This window comes from Eptesicus fuscus, chromosome 7, assembly GCF_027574615.1.
Source record: "Eptesicus fuscus isolate TK198812 chromosome 7, DD_ASM_mEF_20220401, whole genome shotgun sequence".
Lineage (NCBI taxonomy): Eukaryota > Metazoa > Chordata > Mammalia > Chiroptera > Vespertilionidae > Eptesicus > Eptesicus fuscus.
Genome location: NC_072479.1, coordinates 37,186,847 through 37,206,268, shown reverse-complemented (window position 1 = coordinate 37,206,268; position 19,422 = coordinate 37,186,847).

Here is a 19,422-nt window from a genome sequence, read left to right as displayed (position 1 = left end):
CCCAAGCTGAGATTATATTTAGAGTGTTTGGTGTGGGGCCTGGAAATCCGTATTTCTTTTCAAACACTGGGTGAGTTTGAGAGAACCCATTTGTGATAAAGCTAATTAAAACACCCCTAAGTAGCATCCCAATTTTCTCTGCTTTAGCTGAAATGATCAAGGCAATTTAGTGCATGCTAATCAGAAATTATAACAACCAAGACACACATCTTTCATTAACAAAAGTGGGAAAATAAGTAATTATGTAATTAATATAATTTGCTTAGTAGAGAAAATGTGGGTCTATGGAGAAATTTTCTTTAAAAAATTTCTTGATACCAAAAAATTAAAAATGAACTTTGCTCTCCTCCCCCATTCATGGCTAGATACGTTTTTATCTAGAATCTTGATAATAGAAAAATACTAGTGGAAGCAGTTTTCAACCCTATTTTCCCATTCAATATCACTCTCCTTGCCCCTCCTCTCCACTTGCCCCCCTTTTTCCAAATGGAGATGGCTATGCCAGGTGACAGTTGGGCATGTGTCTGATGCCCTATGAGGGAAACTTCGTTTCTGAAACATTTTTCTAGAGAATAAAACACCAGTGACCTACCCCACTACTTTGTATAAAATATATTTTCTGAGCCAGCTTAAAGATTTGCCACACAGTTCGTGGGTATTTTCTCCTAATTTCTATTATCAGTAGAATAACTTTTGGGAATTCTGACTTGAACAGTTACGAGAGATGAGAGAGAGAGAGAGAGAGAGAGAGAGAGAGAGAGAGAGAGAGAGAGAACTAAAATTGAACCCAATATTATTTTAATAAACAGAGAGTCCTTTGATTCTATGAATATAAAATATAAAACACAGTATTTCATCAAGTTCAATGGCCTTTCAAATTCAATGAAAATTTTACATCATTAAAAGTTGAAGAAGTACAACATCTAATCAAACAATGTGGAGGTTGGAGATTCCCCTGAGATCCTGACTATGAAACCACCATCTCCCCTGCAGTTATGAATTTATTGACATAGCAACTATAACAGGGCTCTATCAGAGATGCCAAAAATAAGCTCTTCTCGTTATGCAACTGTAAATTAATAGCAAAATGACATAGAAAGATAGTTTCAACCGGTTTAAACCAAATTGGTCAGGAACAGCCATTAGGCTCTTTTGATAAATAACAGTAGTAATTAGCTACTCACCCAATAACTTCACCACTATGTTACTAAGAAGCTGAAACTCAGACCAAATTCTACCACACTTACAGATACATTGAGGGAAAAAGGTTGAAGAGCTAGCTCCTCACTGAAGATGGAAACTGTCTCAGATGTTTGAGCCAATCCACATATCTTTAACAGCTGTAATCTCACATATGAGACCATATTTCTAACATCTATGATGCTAACAAGCCATTATTTAATAATATTTCTATTATTATGGGAATTAGACAAGATTATCTGGTATTGCTCGAAGATAAAATAGCTAAAGCTTTTACAAAAACTGCCTGTGGAATTCAATCTTTCTGACTGCATGTGAACTGACAACATTTGGAGTGTGAATTCCTGATCAGTGCTGCTGATTATCCTAGAAATTGGCTTAAACTAATGCTCCACTAATACAGGTACAGTATATTTCAAAAAGGGAAAGGAGGGGGAAGTGATGTAATTGTTTCTTTACTGCTGATACATATAATTTAAGCTCAGGAAGATTTAAAATTAAGCACAAAATCATTTATGAATCAAAACAAAAGAATATTATTGTGTGAAGAAAGCTATATAGGTCTGGAATTATTTTATTCTTGGGATATTTGATAAAAATGTATCTTGTTAAACAGGCTAATCTGTTTATTCTAATTTAAAATAAATATTTAAAAAATTGACTTGGACTTGTAAATTTCAGTTGAAATCTTACCAAGTTTATGTTCCATATTAGAACTTTTAAGTAGACTCAAGTTTACCATATTTATAAATGTACTTCTTAGATTTATAAGAAGTATTTAAGTATATAGAAAGCTTTGACAGCCAGATCAAGTCTTTTTGAAGGTTTCAAATCCATAAAGTGTACTTTAAAATGTTTAAAGGTATTCATTTTTTAAAATGATTTTTATAGAATTTATTAGGGTCACATTGGTTAATAAAATTATATAGGTTTCAGGTGTACAATTCTATAATACACCATTGATATATTTGGGTGTGTGTTCACCACCCAAAGTCAAGTCTCCTTCCATCACCATTTATCCCTACCTTTACCCTGTCCTACCTCTCTCCACCCACCTTTCCCTCTGATAATCACTATACTGTTGTTTGTGTCTATAAGTTTTTTTTTTTGTTTTTTTTTCTTAATCCCTTCAGCTTTTTCACCCATCCTGCCAACCCCCTCCCATCTAACAGCTGTCAGTCTGTTCTCTGTATCTATGAATCTGTTTCTATATTGCTTGTTTATTTTATTAGAGTTCACATATAAGTAAAATCGTATGGTATTTGTCTTTCTCTGACTGGCTCATTTCACTTCATAATACTCTCTTGAGGTTCGTCCATGTTGTCGCAAATGGTAAGATTTCCTTCTTTTTTACAGCCGAGTAGCATTCCACTGTGTAAATGTACCATAACTTTTTTACCCACTCATCTACTTACTGGCACTTGGGCTGCTTCCGAATCTTGGCTATTGTCAATTAACATAGGGGTGCATATAGTCTTTCAAATCAGTGTTTAGGTTTCTACGGATAAATTCCCAGAAGTGAAATTGCTGGTTCATGAGGCAGTTCCATTTTTTATTTTTTGAGGACCCTCCATACTGCTTTCCACAGTGGCTGCACCAATATGCATTCCCCAAAACAGGGCACATCCTTGCCAACACTTGTTATTTATTGATAATAGCCATTCTAACAGGTGTGGGGTGATATCTCATTGTGGTTTTAATTTGCATTTTTCTGATGATTAGTGATGTTGAACATCTTTTCACGTCTATTGCCATCTATATGTCCTCTTTGGAGAAGTGTCTATTCAGGTCCTTTGCCTATTTTTTAATTGGATTGTTTGTTTTCTTTGGTGTTGAGTTGCATTAGTTCTTTATAAACTTTGGATATTAACCCCTTATCAGATGTATCATTGGGGAACATATTCTCCTATTCAGTGGGTTGTCTTTTCATTTTGTTGCTGGTTTCCTTTGCTGTGCAAAATCTTTTTAGTTTGATGTAGTTCCATTTGTTTATTTTTTCTTTTGTTTCTCTTGCCCAAGGAGATATATCAGAAAAAAATTTTGCTATGAGAAATGTCTAATATTTTAATGCCTATGTTTTCTTCTATGATTTTATGGTTTTGAGTCTTACACTTAAGTCTTTATTTTGAGTTTATTCTTGTGTATGATGTAAAAAGGTAGTCTAGTTTTATTTTCTTGCACATATCTGTCTAATTTTAGAAACACCACTTATTGAATAGACTATCTTTACCCTATTGTATGTTCTTGCCTTCTTTGCCAAATATATTTGGCCATAAAGGTGTGGGTTTATTTCTGCACCCTCTATTTCTGTTCCATTGATATATATCTCTGTTTTTATGCCAGTACCATGCTGTTTTTATTACTATGGCCTTGTATTATAGTTTGATATTAGGCAGTGTGATTCCTCCAACTTTGTTTTTCTTTTTCAAGATTGCTGAAACTATTTGGGGTCTTTTGTATACTCCATATACATTTTTGGAATATCTGTTCTAGTTCTATGAAATACGCTATTTGTATCTTTTTAAAAAAATAAATATGTGTGGTATTTTTTTCTTATTGATTTTAGAGAGAGAGGAAGGGAAAGGGATAGAGAGGTAGAAACATTGATGAGAGAGAAACATTCATCAGCTGTCTTCTGGCTTCCCCCTACTAGGGATCTAGCCCACAACCCAGGTGTGGGCCCTGACCAGAATCAAACTGGTGACCTCTTGGTGCATAGGCCGATGCTCAATCACTGAACCACACCAGCCGGGTGCCATTGGTATCTTGATAGGAATTGTGTTGAATCTATAGATTGTTTTGGGTAGTTTAGGCATTTTAATGATGTTAATTCTTCCTATCCATGAACACAGTATATGCTTCCACTTATTTGTATCTTCCTCAGTTTTTTTCTTCAGTGTCTTAAATTTTCCAATTACAGGTCTTTTACATTCTTAGTGAAATGTATTTTATTTTTTGAGGCAATTGTAAATAGATTTTCTTAGTTCCCTTTCTGATAGTTCATTATTGATGTATAAAAATGTCCTTGATTTCTGGATATTTATTTTGTATCCTGCTACTTAACTGAATTAATTTGTCAGTTCTATTCATTTTTTGTTAGAATATTTAGGGTTCTCTCTATATAGTATCATGTCATCTGCAAATAATGACAGTTTTACTTCTTCCTTTCAAGTTTGGATGCTTTTATTTCTTCTTGTTGTCTGATTGCTATGGCTAGGACTTCTGGTAGTATGTTGATTAAGAGTGGTGAAAGAGGACACTTCTGTTTTGTTCCTGATTAAGGGAAATGCTTTTAGATTTTTTTATTGTCTCAAGTTTTACATAAGTCTCCTTTTTCCCCAATTGACACCCCCGACCCCAGTCATTCCCATCCTGGGCAAGCCCCCACCGCCCCAGTATCTGTGTCCTTTGGTTATGCTAATATGCATGCATACAAATCCTTTGGTTGCTCTCTAACCTCCTCCCCCCTCCCCTGCCATTTGTCTCTGGATCTATTCTTGTTCATCAAATTATGTTGATCATTATATCCCACATATGAGTGAGATCATGTGGTATTTATCTTTCTCTGACTAGCTTATTTCGCTTAGCATAATGCTATCCAGGTCCATCCATGATGTTGCAAATGGTAAAAGTTCCTTCTTTTTTATAGCGACGTAGTATTCCATTGTGTAGATGTACCACAGTTTTCTAATCCACTCATCTGATGATGGGCACTTAGGCTGTTTCCAAATCTTAGCTATTGTAAATTGTGCTGCTATGAACATAAGGGTACATATATCCTTTCTGATTGGTGTTTCTCGTTTCTTGGGATATAGTCCTAGAAGTGGAATTACTGGGTCAAATGGGAGTTCCATTTTTAACTTTTTGAGGAAACTCCATACTGTCTTCCACAGTGACTGCAGCAGTCTGCATTCCCACCAGCAGTGCATGCGGGTTCCTTTTTCTCCACATCCTCACCAGCACTTGTCGTTTGTTGGTTTGTTAATGATAGCCATTCTGACAGGTGTGAGATGGTATCTCATTGTTGTTTTGATTTGCATCTCTCAGATGATTAGTGACTTTGAGCATGTTTTCATATGTCTCTGGTCCTTCTGTATGTCCTCTTTCAAAAAGTGTCTATTCAGATCCTTTGTCCATTTTTTTTTATTGGATTGTTTCTCTTTCTTTTGTTAAGTTGTATGAGTTCCCTGTAAATTTTGGAGATTAAACCCTTATCGTAAATATCATTGGCAGAAATGTTCTCCCATGAAGGAGGCTTTCTTGTTGTTTTGTTGATGGTTTCTTTTGCTGTGCAGAAGCTTTTTATTTTGATGTAGTCCCATTTGTTTATTTTCTTCTTAGTCTTCATTGCCCTAGGAGCTGTGTCTGTAAAGATATTGCTACGACATATGTCTGCTATTTTGCTGCCTATGGAGTCTTGTAGGATTTTTATGGTTTCCTGTCTTACATTTAAGTCCTTTGGCCATTTTGAGTTTGTTTTTGTGTATGGTGTAAGTTGGTATCTAGTTTCATTTTTTTTTGCATGTATCTGACCAAATTTCCCAGCACCATTTATTTAAGAGACTGTCTTGACTCCATTGTATGCTCTTGCCTCCTTTGTCAAATATTAATTGAGTATAATGGCTTGGGTCGATTTCTGGGTTCTCTGTTCTGTTCCATTGGTCTATATGTCTGTTCTTGTGCTAGTACCAGGCAGTTTTGAGAACCATAGCTTAGTAATATAGCTTTATATCTGGTATTGTGATCCCTCCAACTTTGTTCTTCTTTCTCAGGATTGCTGTGCCTATTCGAGGTCTTTTTTTGTTCCAGATGAATTTTTGGAGTTTGTTCTAGATCTTTGAAATATGCCATTGGTATTTTAATGGGGATTGCATTGAATCTGTAGATTGCTTTGGGTAGTATGGACATTTTAATGATGCTGATTCTACCAATCCATGAACATGGTATGTTCTTCCATTTGTTTATGTCTTCCTCTATCTCTTTTTTCAATGTCCTGAAGTTTTCTGAGCACAGGTCTTTTACCTCCTTAAAAGTTAAGTTTATTACTAGGTATCTTAATTTTTTTTTGGTGCAATGGTAAATGGGATTGTTTTTTTCATTTCTCTTTCTGTGAGTTCATTATTGGTGTATAAAAAGGCCATAGATTTCTGGATGTTAATTTTGTATCCTGCTACATTGCCAAATTCATTTATTAGGGCTAGTAGTTTTTTGATGGAGTCTTTGGGGTTTTCTATGTATAGTATCATGTCATCTGTGAATAAGAACAGTTTTACTTCTTCTTTTCCAATTTGGATGCCTTTTATTTCTTCTTCTTGTCTGATCGCTATGGCTAGCACTTCCAGTACTATATCAAACATGAGTGGTGAAAGTGGGCATCCCTGTCTTGTTCCTGTTCTTAGGGGAAATGAATTTAGTTTTTGCCCATTGAGTATGATGTTGGCTGTAGGTTTGTCATATAAGGTTTTATTATGTTGAGGTATGATCCCTCTATTCCCATTTTGCTGAGAGTTTTTATCAAGAAAAGGTGTTGGATTTTGTCTAATGCTTTTTCTGCATCAATTGATATGATTATGTGATTTTTGTCTCTCAGTTTGTTTATGTGATTTATCACGTTTATTGATTTGCGGATATTGTACCATCCTTGCATCCCTGGAATAAATCCCACTTGGTCATGGTGTATGATCTTTCTAATGTAATGCTGAATCCAATTTGCTAGAATTTTGTTGAGGATTTTAGCATCTATGTTCATCAAGGATATTGGCCTGTGGTTCTCTTTTTTTTTTTTTTTGTGGTGTCTTTATCTGATTTTGGTATTAGGGTAATGCTGGCTTCATAGAAAGAGCTTAGAAGTGTGCCTTCCTCTTGAATTTTTTGGAATAGTCTGAGGAGGACAGGTTTTAGTTCTTCTTTTCCTGCCTGGTAGAACTCCCCTGTAAAGCCGTCCGGACCAGGGCTTTTGTTTGCTGGAAGATTTTTGATTGCTGCTTCAATTTCCTCAGTAGTTATTGGCCTAGTCAGGTTTTTTGGTTCTTCCTGATTGAATTTTGGAAGCTTGTATTTTTCTAAGAATATGTCCATTTCACCTAGGTTGTCCATTTTGTTGGAATAGAGTTGTTTATAGTATTTTTTCATAATCTTTTGTATTTCTGTGGGATCGGTTGTTACTTTACCTCTTTCATTTCTGATTTTGTTTATTTGGGTCTTCTCTCTTTGCTTCTTGGTGACCCTGGTGCTTTTTTTTTTTTTTTTGTATTAGTTCAAATCTTTTTTTTTTAATTACTTTATTGATTAAGATATCACATATTTGTCCTCAAACCACCCCCCCCCCCCGCAATTCCCATCCCAAACCCCTGCACACGCATGAGCCTGGTGCTTTTAGATTTTGCCTATTGAGTATCATGTTGGTTGTGGGTTTGTCATATATAGCCTTTTATGTTGAAGTATGTTCCCTCTAGTTCCATTTTGCTAAGAGTTTTTATCATAAATAGGTGCTGGATTTTTCAAATGCTTTTTCTGCATCTATTGATATGATCATCTGACTTTTATCCTTTATTTTGTTTGTGTTGTATTGTGTTTATTGGTTTGCAGATATTGTACCAACCTTGTATCCCCAGAATAAATTTCACTTGATCATGGTATATGATCTTTTTAATGTATTGCTTGGTCCAGTTAGCTAATATTTTGATGAGGAAATAAGCATCTATGTCCATTAGAGATATTGGCTTGTAATTTTCTTTCTTTGTAGTGTCATTATCTGGTTTTGGAATTAAGATTATTCTGGCTTTGTAAAATGAGCTTAGAAGTCTTTCCTCCTCTTAAATTTTTTGGAATAGGTTGAGAAAGATAAGTGTTAGTTCTTCTTTAAATATTTGGTAAAATTGACCTATGAAGCCATCCAATCCAGTACTTTTGTTTGTTGGGAGGTTTTGTGGTTTTTCTTTTATCACTGTTTCAATTTCATTAGTTGTAATTGATCTATTCCAATTTTTCTGATTCTTCCTGATTCAGTTTCTAGGAATTATCCATTTCATCCAGATTGTCAAATATGTTGGCATATAGTTATTCACGATATTTTCTTACAATCCTTTGTATTCCATGGAGTCAGTTACTACTTCTCCTCTTTCATTTCTGATTTTATTTATTTGGGTCCTTTATTTATTTGGGACCTGATGAGTCTGGTTAAAGGTTTATCAATCTTGTTTATTTGTTCAAAGAAGCAACTCTTGGCTTCATTAAGCTTTTGCATATTTTTTAGACTCTATTGCATTTACTTCTGCTCTGACCTTTATTATTTCTACTTACTCTGGGATTTATTTGTTGTTCTTTTTCTAGTTCTTTTAGATGTAGGGTTAGATTGTTTACTTGAGTTTTGCTTTTTGTTTTTGTTTTTTTGCTTCTTGATGTAGGCCTGCAATACTATGAATTTCTCTGTCAGGACTGTTTTTGCTGTGCCCTATAACTTTGGATTTGTTGTGTGTTCATTTTCACTTGTTTCAAGGTATCTTTTGATTTCATTCTTGATCTCAATGTTAACCCGTTCATTGCTTAATAACATGTTATATAGCTTCCATGTCCTTTTGTGCTTTTCAGTTTTTTTCTTGTGATTGATTTCTAGTTTCATACCATTATGGTCAGAGAAGATGCTTGATTTGATTTCAATCTTCTTAAATTTATTGAGACTTCTTTTGTGTCCTAACACGTGGTCTGTCCTAGAAAATGTTTCATGTGCATTGTATATTCTTTTGCTTTGGGATGAAATGCTCTAAAGATATCAATTGAATCCATCTGATATAGTACGTCATTTAAGGCCACTATTTCCTTGATTTTCTGTCTGGAAGATCTGTCTGTTGATGTCAATGGGGTGTTAACATTCCCTGCTCTGACTATATTACTGTCAATCTCTCCCTTTATGTCTATCCAGATTTGCTTTGTATATTCAGTTGTTCCTATCTTAGGTGTATAAATGTTTGCAAGGGTTATATCCTATTCTTTGATTGGTCCTTTTCACATTATGTAATGTCCTTCTTTGTCTCTTATTATGGCTTTTCTTTTGAAGTTTCTTTTGTCTAATATAAGTATTGCTACACCAGCTTCTTTTTAAATTTCCATTTGCATGAAATATCTTTTTCCATCTTTTTACTTTCAGGCTGTGCATGTCTTTTGTTCTGAGGTAGGTCTCTTGTAGACAACATATATATGGGTCTTGTTTTCTTATCCATTTAGCTATCCTATGTCTTTTTATTGGTACATTTAAGGCATTTACAATTAAAGTGATTATTGATAAGTGCATATTTACTGCCATTTTATTCTTCATAACTATGTTTCTTTTTTTTTTTTTTTTTTACCCCTTTCCTTCTCTTAAAGATGACCCTTTAACATTTTTTTAAAATAATGGTTTGTTAGTGATGAACTCTTACCTTTTTCTTGTCTGGAGAGCTCTTTAGTTCTCTTTAAATTTTAAATAATAGGCTTACTGGGTAGAGTGGTCTTAATTGTATGTCCTTGCTTTTCATGACTGAATATTTTGTGCCAATTCCTTCTGGCCCAAAATGTTGCTTTTTAAAAATCAGCTGCCAGTCTTATGGGAGCTCCCTTACTAACTGTCTTTCTCTTGATGCTTTTAAGATTCTCTCTTTGTCTTTAACCTTTGCCATTTAGATTATGATGTGTCTTGGTGTGGGCCTCTTTGGGTTTATCTTGTTTGGGACTCTCTGTGCTTCCTGGACTTGTGTGTCTTTTTATTTCACCAGGTTAGGAAAGTTTTTTAATCATTCCTTCTGGTACTGCTATGATAGGTATGCCATAATGCTTCATGTTGTCCAAAGATCCCTTAAACCAAGCATGTCAAACTCAAAGGCTAACACGGGCCAAATAAACAAGGTTAAAGTTTATGTGGGCTGCATAAAAACAAAAGCTTCAATTTTCTTTTTTTTTTTCTTTTTTTTTTTTGCTATTAAAATTTTTATTTTATTTTATTTTTTTTTATTTTTTAAATTTCTTTATTGATTAAGGTGTCACATATTTGTCCTCATCCCCCCTTTCCCATAAAAGCTTCAATTTTCATAGAAATGTAGGTTTATTTCAATAGAGACATGCAGAATACAAAGGGCTGACATAAATGAGTAATCATTAACATAAAATAATAGAACATTTTAATAAAAATTAATATTTTTTCTTGAACATTAACTTACCAGACACTGAGTAACTGCACAAATTAATAAGCGTAACACAAATAAACCTATTTTTCTTGTTCTCCAAAAGCGAAATATTTCCTGTTGTGCGCACCAAACAAGTCAGTACAAAACTAAAGACATGGCAATCAGCTGCTAAAATATTCTCTGCTAGTATTAGTGGAGAGAAATGGTGTGTCTGCACGTAAGGCACATAAGGGAAATGAATGCAACGCAATTATAGTAATCAGTCATTAGCGAGCATTGTAGTTCATTATTAATCACTAGAGGTCCGGTGCATGAACTCATGCACCGGTGGGGTCACTCAGCCTGGCCTGTGGGGATTGGGCTGAAACCGGCTCTCTGACATCCTCCAAGGGGTCCCAGATTGCAAGAGGGTACAGGTCAGGCTAAGGGACTCCACTGGTGCACAATCAGGGCTGGGGAGGGACCGTGGGAGGGCTCCAGGGCATATCCTGCCTATCTCGCCCAGTCCCGATCAGCCAGACCCCAACAGAAAGCTAAACTACTGGTCAAAGCATCTGCCCCCTGGTGGTCAGTGTGCATCATAGCAACTGGTCAAATGTTCAAATGAATGGTCAGACACTTAGCATATTAGGCTTTTATTATATAGGAAGATATGTATAACAAGATATTGTAAAAATTAAGTTACAAAATTTTATTAAAACTTTTCTTATATGCTGTTATATTGTCTGGGCTGCAAAAATATTCATTGTGGGCCATGTGCAGCCCACAGGCCATGAGTTTGACATGCTTGCCTCCTCATTTTTTTATTTCTTTTTTTTTTTTTTTTTCTGTTCTGATTGGGTGTTTTCTGCTACCTTATCTTCCAAATTGCTTATTTGATCCTCTGCTTTGTCCAATCTACTGTATATTCCTTCTAGTGTATTCTTCATTTCAGATATTATATTCTTTATTCCTTGAGCATCCTTATAACCATTTTTTTAAACTGTATATCTGGTAAATTGTTTGCCTCCATTTCATTTAGTTCTTTTTCTGGAGATATCTCCTGTTCTTTCATTTGGGACATGTTTGTTTGTCTTCCCATTTTGGCTGCTTCTTTGTGTTTGTTTCTATGTATTAGGTATTAACCTTTTGCACTTGGATGTCGAGTGTGACTCGACACGGTTAGCATTAGAATAAAGGAATCGAGAAAAAAGCAAGCGAGTGCAAAAGGTTAAGTCTCCCAGTCTTGGTAGAGTGGACTTATGTAGTAGATGTCCTGTGGGACCCAGTGGCACAGTCTCCTTGATCACCTGAGCTATGTGCTCCTTAGGTGGATTATGGGGGCCCTTCTGTTGTAATTGAGACTTGATTTCTATTGGCCCATTCATGCATGATTTCCACCCTTAGGCTGGATGACTGTGAGAATCGACCTCAGCCACATTGTATGACCTGATGTGTAGGTACTGACTATACTAAGGGGAACTCACCTCAATAGGGGCTGGTGCCTGCTGAGATCTCCTTTTAGATATCCTGCTTGTGAAGATAATGGGATTTTGCTCTGATGTTGTCTGATGGCTGTGTTGGTTCTGGGGCCTCTTGAGAGGGACTCTGGTGCAGGTCAATGTCAGACTCTGCCTGTAACTGAACTTGGGTAACCTGTTTGGAGCTACAGAGTGATTCACAGTTTGTGGCTGCCTCTGTTGGGCCTAGGTGTGCATTGAAAGGAACAAGCTGTGCACCGAGGTCAGCTTCCATAAGCACTGAGTCCAGGGGAAGGTCAGCAAAAGGCCCAAGGCACCCTCTGCCTGTGTCTGCCTGCCAGCTGCCTGTGAAACTCAGTCACTGAAACAGCCTCTGGTGGTACTCGAGTTGAATGAGGAAGGTTGTCAGTAAGTCACCAAGTAGAGGTTAGAAGTGTTCACTAGATTGATACAGGCTCAATCTTCGTTCCAGTGCTGGGTCTGAGGCCACTCAGCAGAAGTTCCAGTATACCAAGTCTAGCTGACACCCACCAGTTACCCTACATACCTTTATGGTGAGGTGAGATCTCATGAAGCTGTCAGGGTGAGGCCAGCAGAGTGTATTAGGCCCCAACAGACCAAGATTTGGCCGTACAAAAGGAAATCTCTGCACCAGTTGAGCATGTGAGGCAAAAATGGCCCCCATACTAGAGCCACACAACTCAGACTTTCCCAGATTTTGCTGGGGGCCTGAGTTCAGCATGGTGGGGTCATCACAATTGGGAGGGTGGGGCTAGTGGATCTCCCATGAGGGAAAGTGCCAGTCAAGCTAGGGGGAAGGAGAGAGAAATGCCCCCTGACCTAGAGCCACACAAGTCAGTCACTGACACCCCTGCATCGGCCTGGGCCTCTACACCCCTGCCCAGACACTTGACTCCTCAGCAGGATGTGGGCTACTCAAGGTGAGTCAAAAGGGAGTCCAGAGGGTGGGGCTATTGCATTCCCCCAGGCTTATGTGGTAAGGAGGAGAGTGCTCCACCCAGGAAAGATGGTGTCTGTGGTGTGGGAGAGGAGCTAAGCACAGAGATCCTGGTGGCTGTCCCTTCAACTCTCCCCAGAGCCACAGATCCCAATCCCTCCTCACATGTGTCTAGTCTACTCTTCCCTCCCTTCGTTGGAACCCAGGGTAAATGGCTGCAAATGAGATTTTGTGCATTGGCCATTTAAGAGGGCCCCTGTGTCTCTAGCAAACTCCTATCTCTCCTTGGCAGACAGAATCCCAACTGATTTCTGCAGCTCTGGTTCTCTGAGCTGTGGAGCCCATTGTGGGGCTAGACCCCACATTCTTTTGAAACTGAGATATCCCTCTGGAATCTCAGTTTCCATCTGTGGGAGTGGGGCCAACACTTTTTGTATCTCCACCTTTTCTGCCAGTCTCAATATGGCTTCTTCTGTAAGTCTTTAGTTATAGGCATCTGGTTAGCTAGGTTTCTTTGGTTATTCTGGTTGATTGCCCTATATTTTAGTTGTAATTCCAATTTGGTCCTGGGAAGAGGTAAGTGTAGCAGTAACCTACTCTGCCACCATTTTAGATTCTCCTAAAGGTATTTAAATGACCAAATTTTAATGGGACCTAATATTATTTAAAGACCCTCACTAAAGTACTTGATAAAGTTTACTGGATTAAGATTTTAAATTAAATTAAAAGCCAACAGAACTAGAATTTGTTATTTCTAACTTTATTAAATTGAATATTAATTTATGTAATCAGAGTAAAATTGAATTAGCTTTTCCTCTATGCAAAAATCACTTTCAGGGCACCAAATGTTCATTATTAACATCATCTTCTTGTCACTAAAGAGGACCTGGGCTTGCAGCATTTCTCACTTATTAGTATTAGAATAAATCCTTTCAGGTCTACAAAGAGAAGAGTCGGGGAACTCCATTCTAGGGCTTTAAGAGTGAGTCACTGTCTTATTAGAATCAATGTTTTAAGACTAGACTTGGGTCATAGAGGTCACTTGATCCAGTCTATAGAGGAAGAAACAAACTGAGACCCAAGGAGGTTGACTTATTCGACATACTCTGTAAATTGATAGAGGAGCTAGAATTCAATATAGGTCTCATGACTTCCAACCCAGCATTCTTCCAAATATTAATGAATATTTATTAAGTACTTACTATAAACCAGGCACTGTATGTAGACTCCGAGGATACAGCAGTGATGAGGACAAAATCTCGGGGATCGGGCCTAAACCGGCAGTCAGACATCCCTCTCACAATCTGAGACCACTGGTTCCTAACTGCTCACCTGCCTGCCTGCCTGCCTGATCGCCGCTAACTGCCCCCCTGCCAGCCTGATCACCCCTAACTACCTCTGCCTGCCAGCCTGGTTGCCCCTAACTGCCCCCCTGCCAGCCTGGCCACCCCCAACTGCCCCCCCTCCCGGTGGGCCTGGTTGCCCCCAACTGCCCCTTCTGCTGGCCTGGTCACCCCACACAGCCTGCTGTTCAGTCGTTTGGTTGTCCCTCACTAAATCCCCTGCCAACCTGGTCACCCCATGCAGCCTGCTGTTCAGTTGTTTGGTTGTTCCTCACTAACCCCCCTGCAGGCCTGGTCGCCCCAGCCCCACGCAGCCTGCTGTTCAGTCATTACTGTTACTGTGACGGCATCCCAGACAATTTGCATATTCCTCTATTATTACTATAGATGGCAAGTACAAAGAGCCTGGACAGAGAAGAGTTTGGAAGGTAGCATGGGTAAACACTGGAACTTGAAGGCAAAGCAATGTTATTTGGATTTTATTCTGAATGTATTATGGGGTCATTGGAGGATGTTGAGCAAAGAGTGACAATTGCATTCACCTTTTTAAAGGATCATTCCAGCTACTATGAAGACAGTGTTCTGTAAGGATGTAAGAGTAGGGACAGGAAAACCAGTTGGGAAGCTGTTGCAGTCCTCTGGACAGTGAGTATGATGGTGACTTAAACAAGGGTGGTAACATAAAAAGATGGAACGAAATAAACTCTTAAGAGAAACCAAGATGGCGGCATAGCTAAATACCTAAATTGCTGCCTCACACAACAATTTCAAAACTACAACTAAAAGACAAAACGGACATCATCCAGAACCACAGGAAGGCTGGCTGAGTGGAAATTCTACAACTAGAAGGGAAGAGAAAAGCACACTGAAACTCAGAGGAGCTGCAGGAGGCAGAGGTACTGAGACGCGCACGCAGAGAGGACTAGCAACTGAGTGCGCCAAGCGGGAGGGAGACAAAAGCTCCCAACTGCGCTGAACTCCAGTTCCGGGCGAGACTCTGGGGACCCAGACTCATATGGGGTGAAACTGGACTGTCAGGAAAGAGAAAAGCACACTGAGACTCAGAGGAGCTGCGGAAGGCAGAGGTACCAAGGCGCTCACGCAGAGAGGGCGGGCAACTGAGTACGCGGCTGGCTTTCTCAAGTGGGAGGGAGACAAAAGCTCCCGACTGCACTGAACTCCAGTTCCAGGTGATACTCTGGGGACCCAGACTCATTTTGGCAGAAACTGGACTGTCTGGCAGTGGGCAAAACTCGAGGGCGGCTTTTTCTCAGAGGTGCTTGCAGCGATTACCATGGGACACTGAGACACAGGGGCCTATTAGGGCAGGGCTGATGGAAAACCATGGCTGTCTGCTCTGCCCTGAGACTCCGCCCCATCCAAGCTGAGCACAGAGGCTTTTGCAAGTCTTGTCTCATAAGGGTGTTTCCAGCACAGAAATTCTCCCAGTGTAGACACAGCTGATCCTCACAGCCAATTGGCCTGGAGGTCAATTCCTCCCAGTGATACCAACAACAATCAAGGCTTAACTACAACAAGACTGTGCGCACAGCCCACAAAGGGGTGCACCAAGAGTGTCCACCTCAGGTAACTGGAGAGGCTGAGCCACTGGGCCCTATAGGACACCTAGCACACAAAGCCACTCTATCAACTCAGGGAAGCAGCCAAAATGCAGAGACAAAGAAACAGATCACAAACTAAAGAATTGGAGGAAAACAAACAACTGGATATAGTGTTCAAAACCACGGTTATAAGGTTTTTCAAGAATATTCTAGAAACCGCCTATAAATTTAGCGAGACCCTCAAGGATATGAAAAAGGACCAACTGGAAATTAAGCATACACTGACTGAAATAAAAAATATTATACAGAGTTATAACAGCAGACTAGAGGATCACAAGAATCAAGTCAAAGATTTGAAATACAAAGAAGCAAAAAACACTCAACCAGAAAAGAAAAAAGAAAAAAGAATCCAAAAATATGAAGATAGTGTAAGGAGCCTCTGGAACAACTTCAAGCATACCAACATCAGAATTATGGGGGTGCCAGAAGAAGAGAGAGAGCAAGATACTGAAAACCTATTTGAAGAAATAATGACAGAAAACTTCCCCCACCTGGTGAAAGAAATAGACTTACAAGTCCAGGAAGCGCAGAGAACCCCAAACAAAAGGAATCCAAAGAGGACCACACCAAGGCACATCATAATTAAAATGCTAAGAGCAAAAGACAAAGAGAGAATATTAAAAGCAGCAAGAGAAAAACAGTTAGTTACCTACAAGGGAGAACCCATATGACTGTCAGCTGATTTCTCAACAGAAACTATGCAGGCCAGATGGGAGTGGCAAGAAATATTCAAAGTGATGAATAGCAAGAACCTACAACCAAGATTACTCTACCCAGCAAAGCTATCATTCAGAATTAAAGGTCAGATAAAGAGCTTCACAGATAAGAAAAAGCTAAAGGAGTTCATCACCACCAAACCAGTATTATATGAAATGGTGAAAGGTATTCTTTAAGAAGAGGAAGAAGAAGAAAAAGGTAAAGATAAAAATTATGAACAACAAATACATATCTATCAACAAGTGAATCTAAAAATCAAGTGAATAAAAAATCTGATGAACAGAATAAACTGGTGAATATAATAGAATCAGGGGCATAGAAAGGGAGTGGACTGACAATTCTCAGGGGGAAAGGGGTATAGGGGGTGCGGGAAGAGACTGGACAAAAATCGTATACCTATGGATGAGGACAGTGTGGGGGAGGTAAGGGCAGAGGGTGGGGTGGGAACCGGGTGGAGGGGAGCTATGGGGGAAAAAAGAGGAACAATTGTAATAATCTGGACAATAAAGATTTATTAAATTAAAAAAAAATAGACTCTTAATATGTCTTGGAGGTAGAATCTACAGAGTCTATTTTGCCATTATTTTTCTGTAACTAAGAGTTATTTTTTGTTTCTCTTTGGTGTCTACATTATTGCAAGCGATAAGGCAGTAAATGATAATTGCTCAAAATTTGGAATCCCACATTTTAAAATATCAGAAGAAGACATAAGTTTTTGGTGAATTTCAAATGAATAGATTCCCCAGCCCAGACATAGCCCACCTCAAATCCTCTCATCATTCAGAGACTCCTTGGATGCTGGTAGTACTTGATAGCTATATTTTATGTTCTATTTGCTCGAGAGTCAGCTAGATAAAGCAGAAAAGGCGTTAGGAAGGGACAGACCTGGATCCAAATCTTAGCACCATAACTTACCAGCTCTCTGTGATCTTGAGCAAGTTTCCTGACTTCTTTAAACCTTTGTTTTATTGTCTACAAAATGGACAGAGGGTTTTGAATATGTTTTAAATATTAAAATAACTTGAACAGTGCCTGATTATGCTTATACTAAGTATTCAAAAAAAGAACCTGCTCCCCTTAACTTGTTCTCTGTGTCCTCTTTCACTTGACTGGTAAGAGTATTATACCAGAACAAGGTGAACTTCAGCCTTTTGGACTTATAAATGAGTATGTAACATAAAGGTACATTTTATGGAGCCTTGGAGGATTTTAGTAATACTATAAATATCTTCTGCTAGGTTCACTAGTATTTAAAGTAGATGGCACTTGTTATAGGCTGACTTGAAACTGTGACTTTAAGTTGGCCTCCTGAGGCTTTGTGAAATTGCCTACATTCCCTAATGTTAAGCATTTTCTTAATTAAAACTCTCATTCTGAGAAAAATAATCTAGGATGGAGAAAGCCAGAGTGGGTCCCCTGACTGTTGAAATTATTTAGAGCATAAAACAAGGGCCTCAAGGTCAAGGACTATTTAACCAAGCTTAGTAGAGGTATTTTCAGACTCTCATGCAAATCAAAACCACTAGATTAAATATAATTCTGGGCATAGCATTCAGACAGGTCAGTTCAGCCAATTCAGGCCTCTTTTCCCTGCTGAATACCTATAATTTGTCATATGTACTTAAATGTTCTTTTTTTGGCATCTTCAACTCTGTAATTACTGGGAGAATAAGTCATATGATAATGTGTTAGCTCTGTCCACAAATATCACCACCTTGAGTTTTCAAGGTCTTTCATCACACTCTGGCCTTTTTGAATTTTATCTTTGTTATATTAAAGGTCAAGTGCCTTTACTTCTTATGGACACCAACAGCCCTGACAGGTGAGTAGTTAATTTTTAATTGTATGTCCATTAGTCTTTCCTTGTAGATCACAGTTCTATGTGCCTTTGGAAATTCACAAATCTTTTAAGAATTTTGAAAACATGATTACTAGCTATATTCAACACCACCCAAGCATATACCATGTAATAGGGTGTACCATGACATCCATTTTAGTTCAACATCATAGCACTAAATCAGTTGTAGGAAATGAACAGAGTAATTACAGTGTCACACAGCTCATTATCACTTGAGTTCCAATATTTTATGGATCTCATAAAATTAAGCAGTCTATATTGATAATTACCTTTTAAGATGGCATTAGTAAAATATGCCTCAAAAACATGCTTGTGCAGTGATTCTACTGTTCTGATGGTTCTCATATATACCGTATTTTCCGGCATATAAGACAACTGGGTGTATAAGACGACCCCCGACTTTTCCAGTTAAAATATAGAGTTTGGGATATACTCGCCGTATAAGACTACCCCTCTTCCAACGCACACCAAATAAAAATTAAAAACACATCAGATTTGATTTCAATATGGTAATTTTAATTCAAATGCTTATGACATGCAGGTACTTAGCAGGAAAACTGTCACTTATAAACATAAGGCTGTTTGTCATCAAACATGTAAACATAAAACAGTGCAAGTGGATTAAACTTTTCCTAATTCACTCTAAAGCTGAAAAGAAGGATGAGACAATAAACCCATGGGAGCTGCCATGCTGTTTGTTTTCTAAGCTGTCAACCAAACTGGAACTGATGATGATAGGAGGAAGAAAACAAACAATAGAGAGAGAGCAAGTGCCGGGCAAGTCCCTGGCGAGTTAGCAACACAACTTCACTGCAGTCCTCAGGAATGAGATCTGAGAGGCAGAGAAGGAGGTACAGTAATAGGATACAAGGGCAGGCCAGACTGGTGAAAGAAGCGTGTTTCTGGGCACAGCTCTATCTCTTTTTTCCATACCCCGGGCATCCCGGATGCCTGCAGCTTGCTCCGCCCTTCACTTACACCTTCCCAGTGAGGCGCCCCCTCACCTTGTCATCGGGACCACATTAAGTCACTTCTTTCCAGGAATCCTGATGAGTGGATTTTCTTCTACTGTACTTGTACAGCGCTACCCTTGCTGCTTTCATACG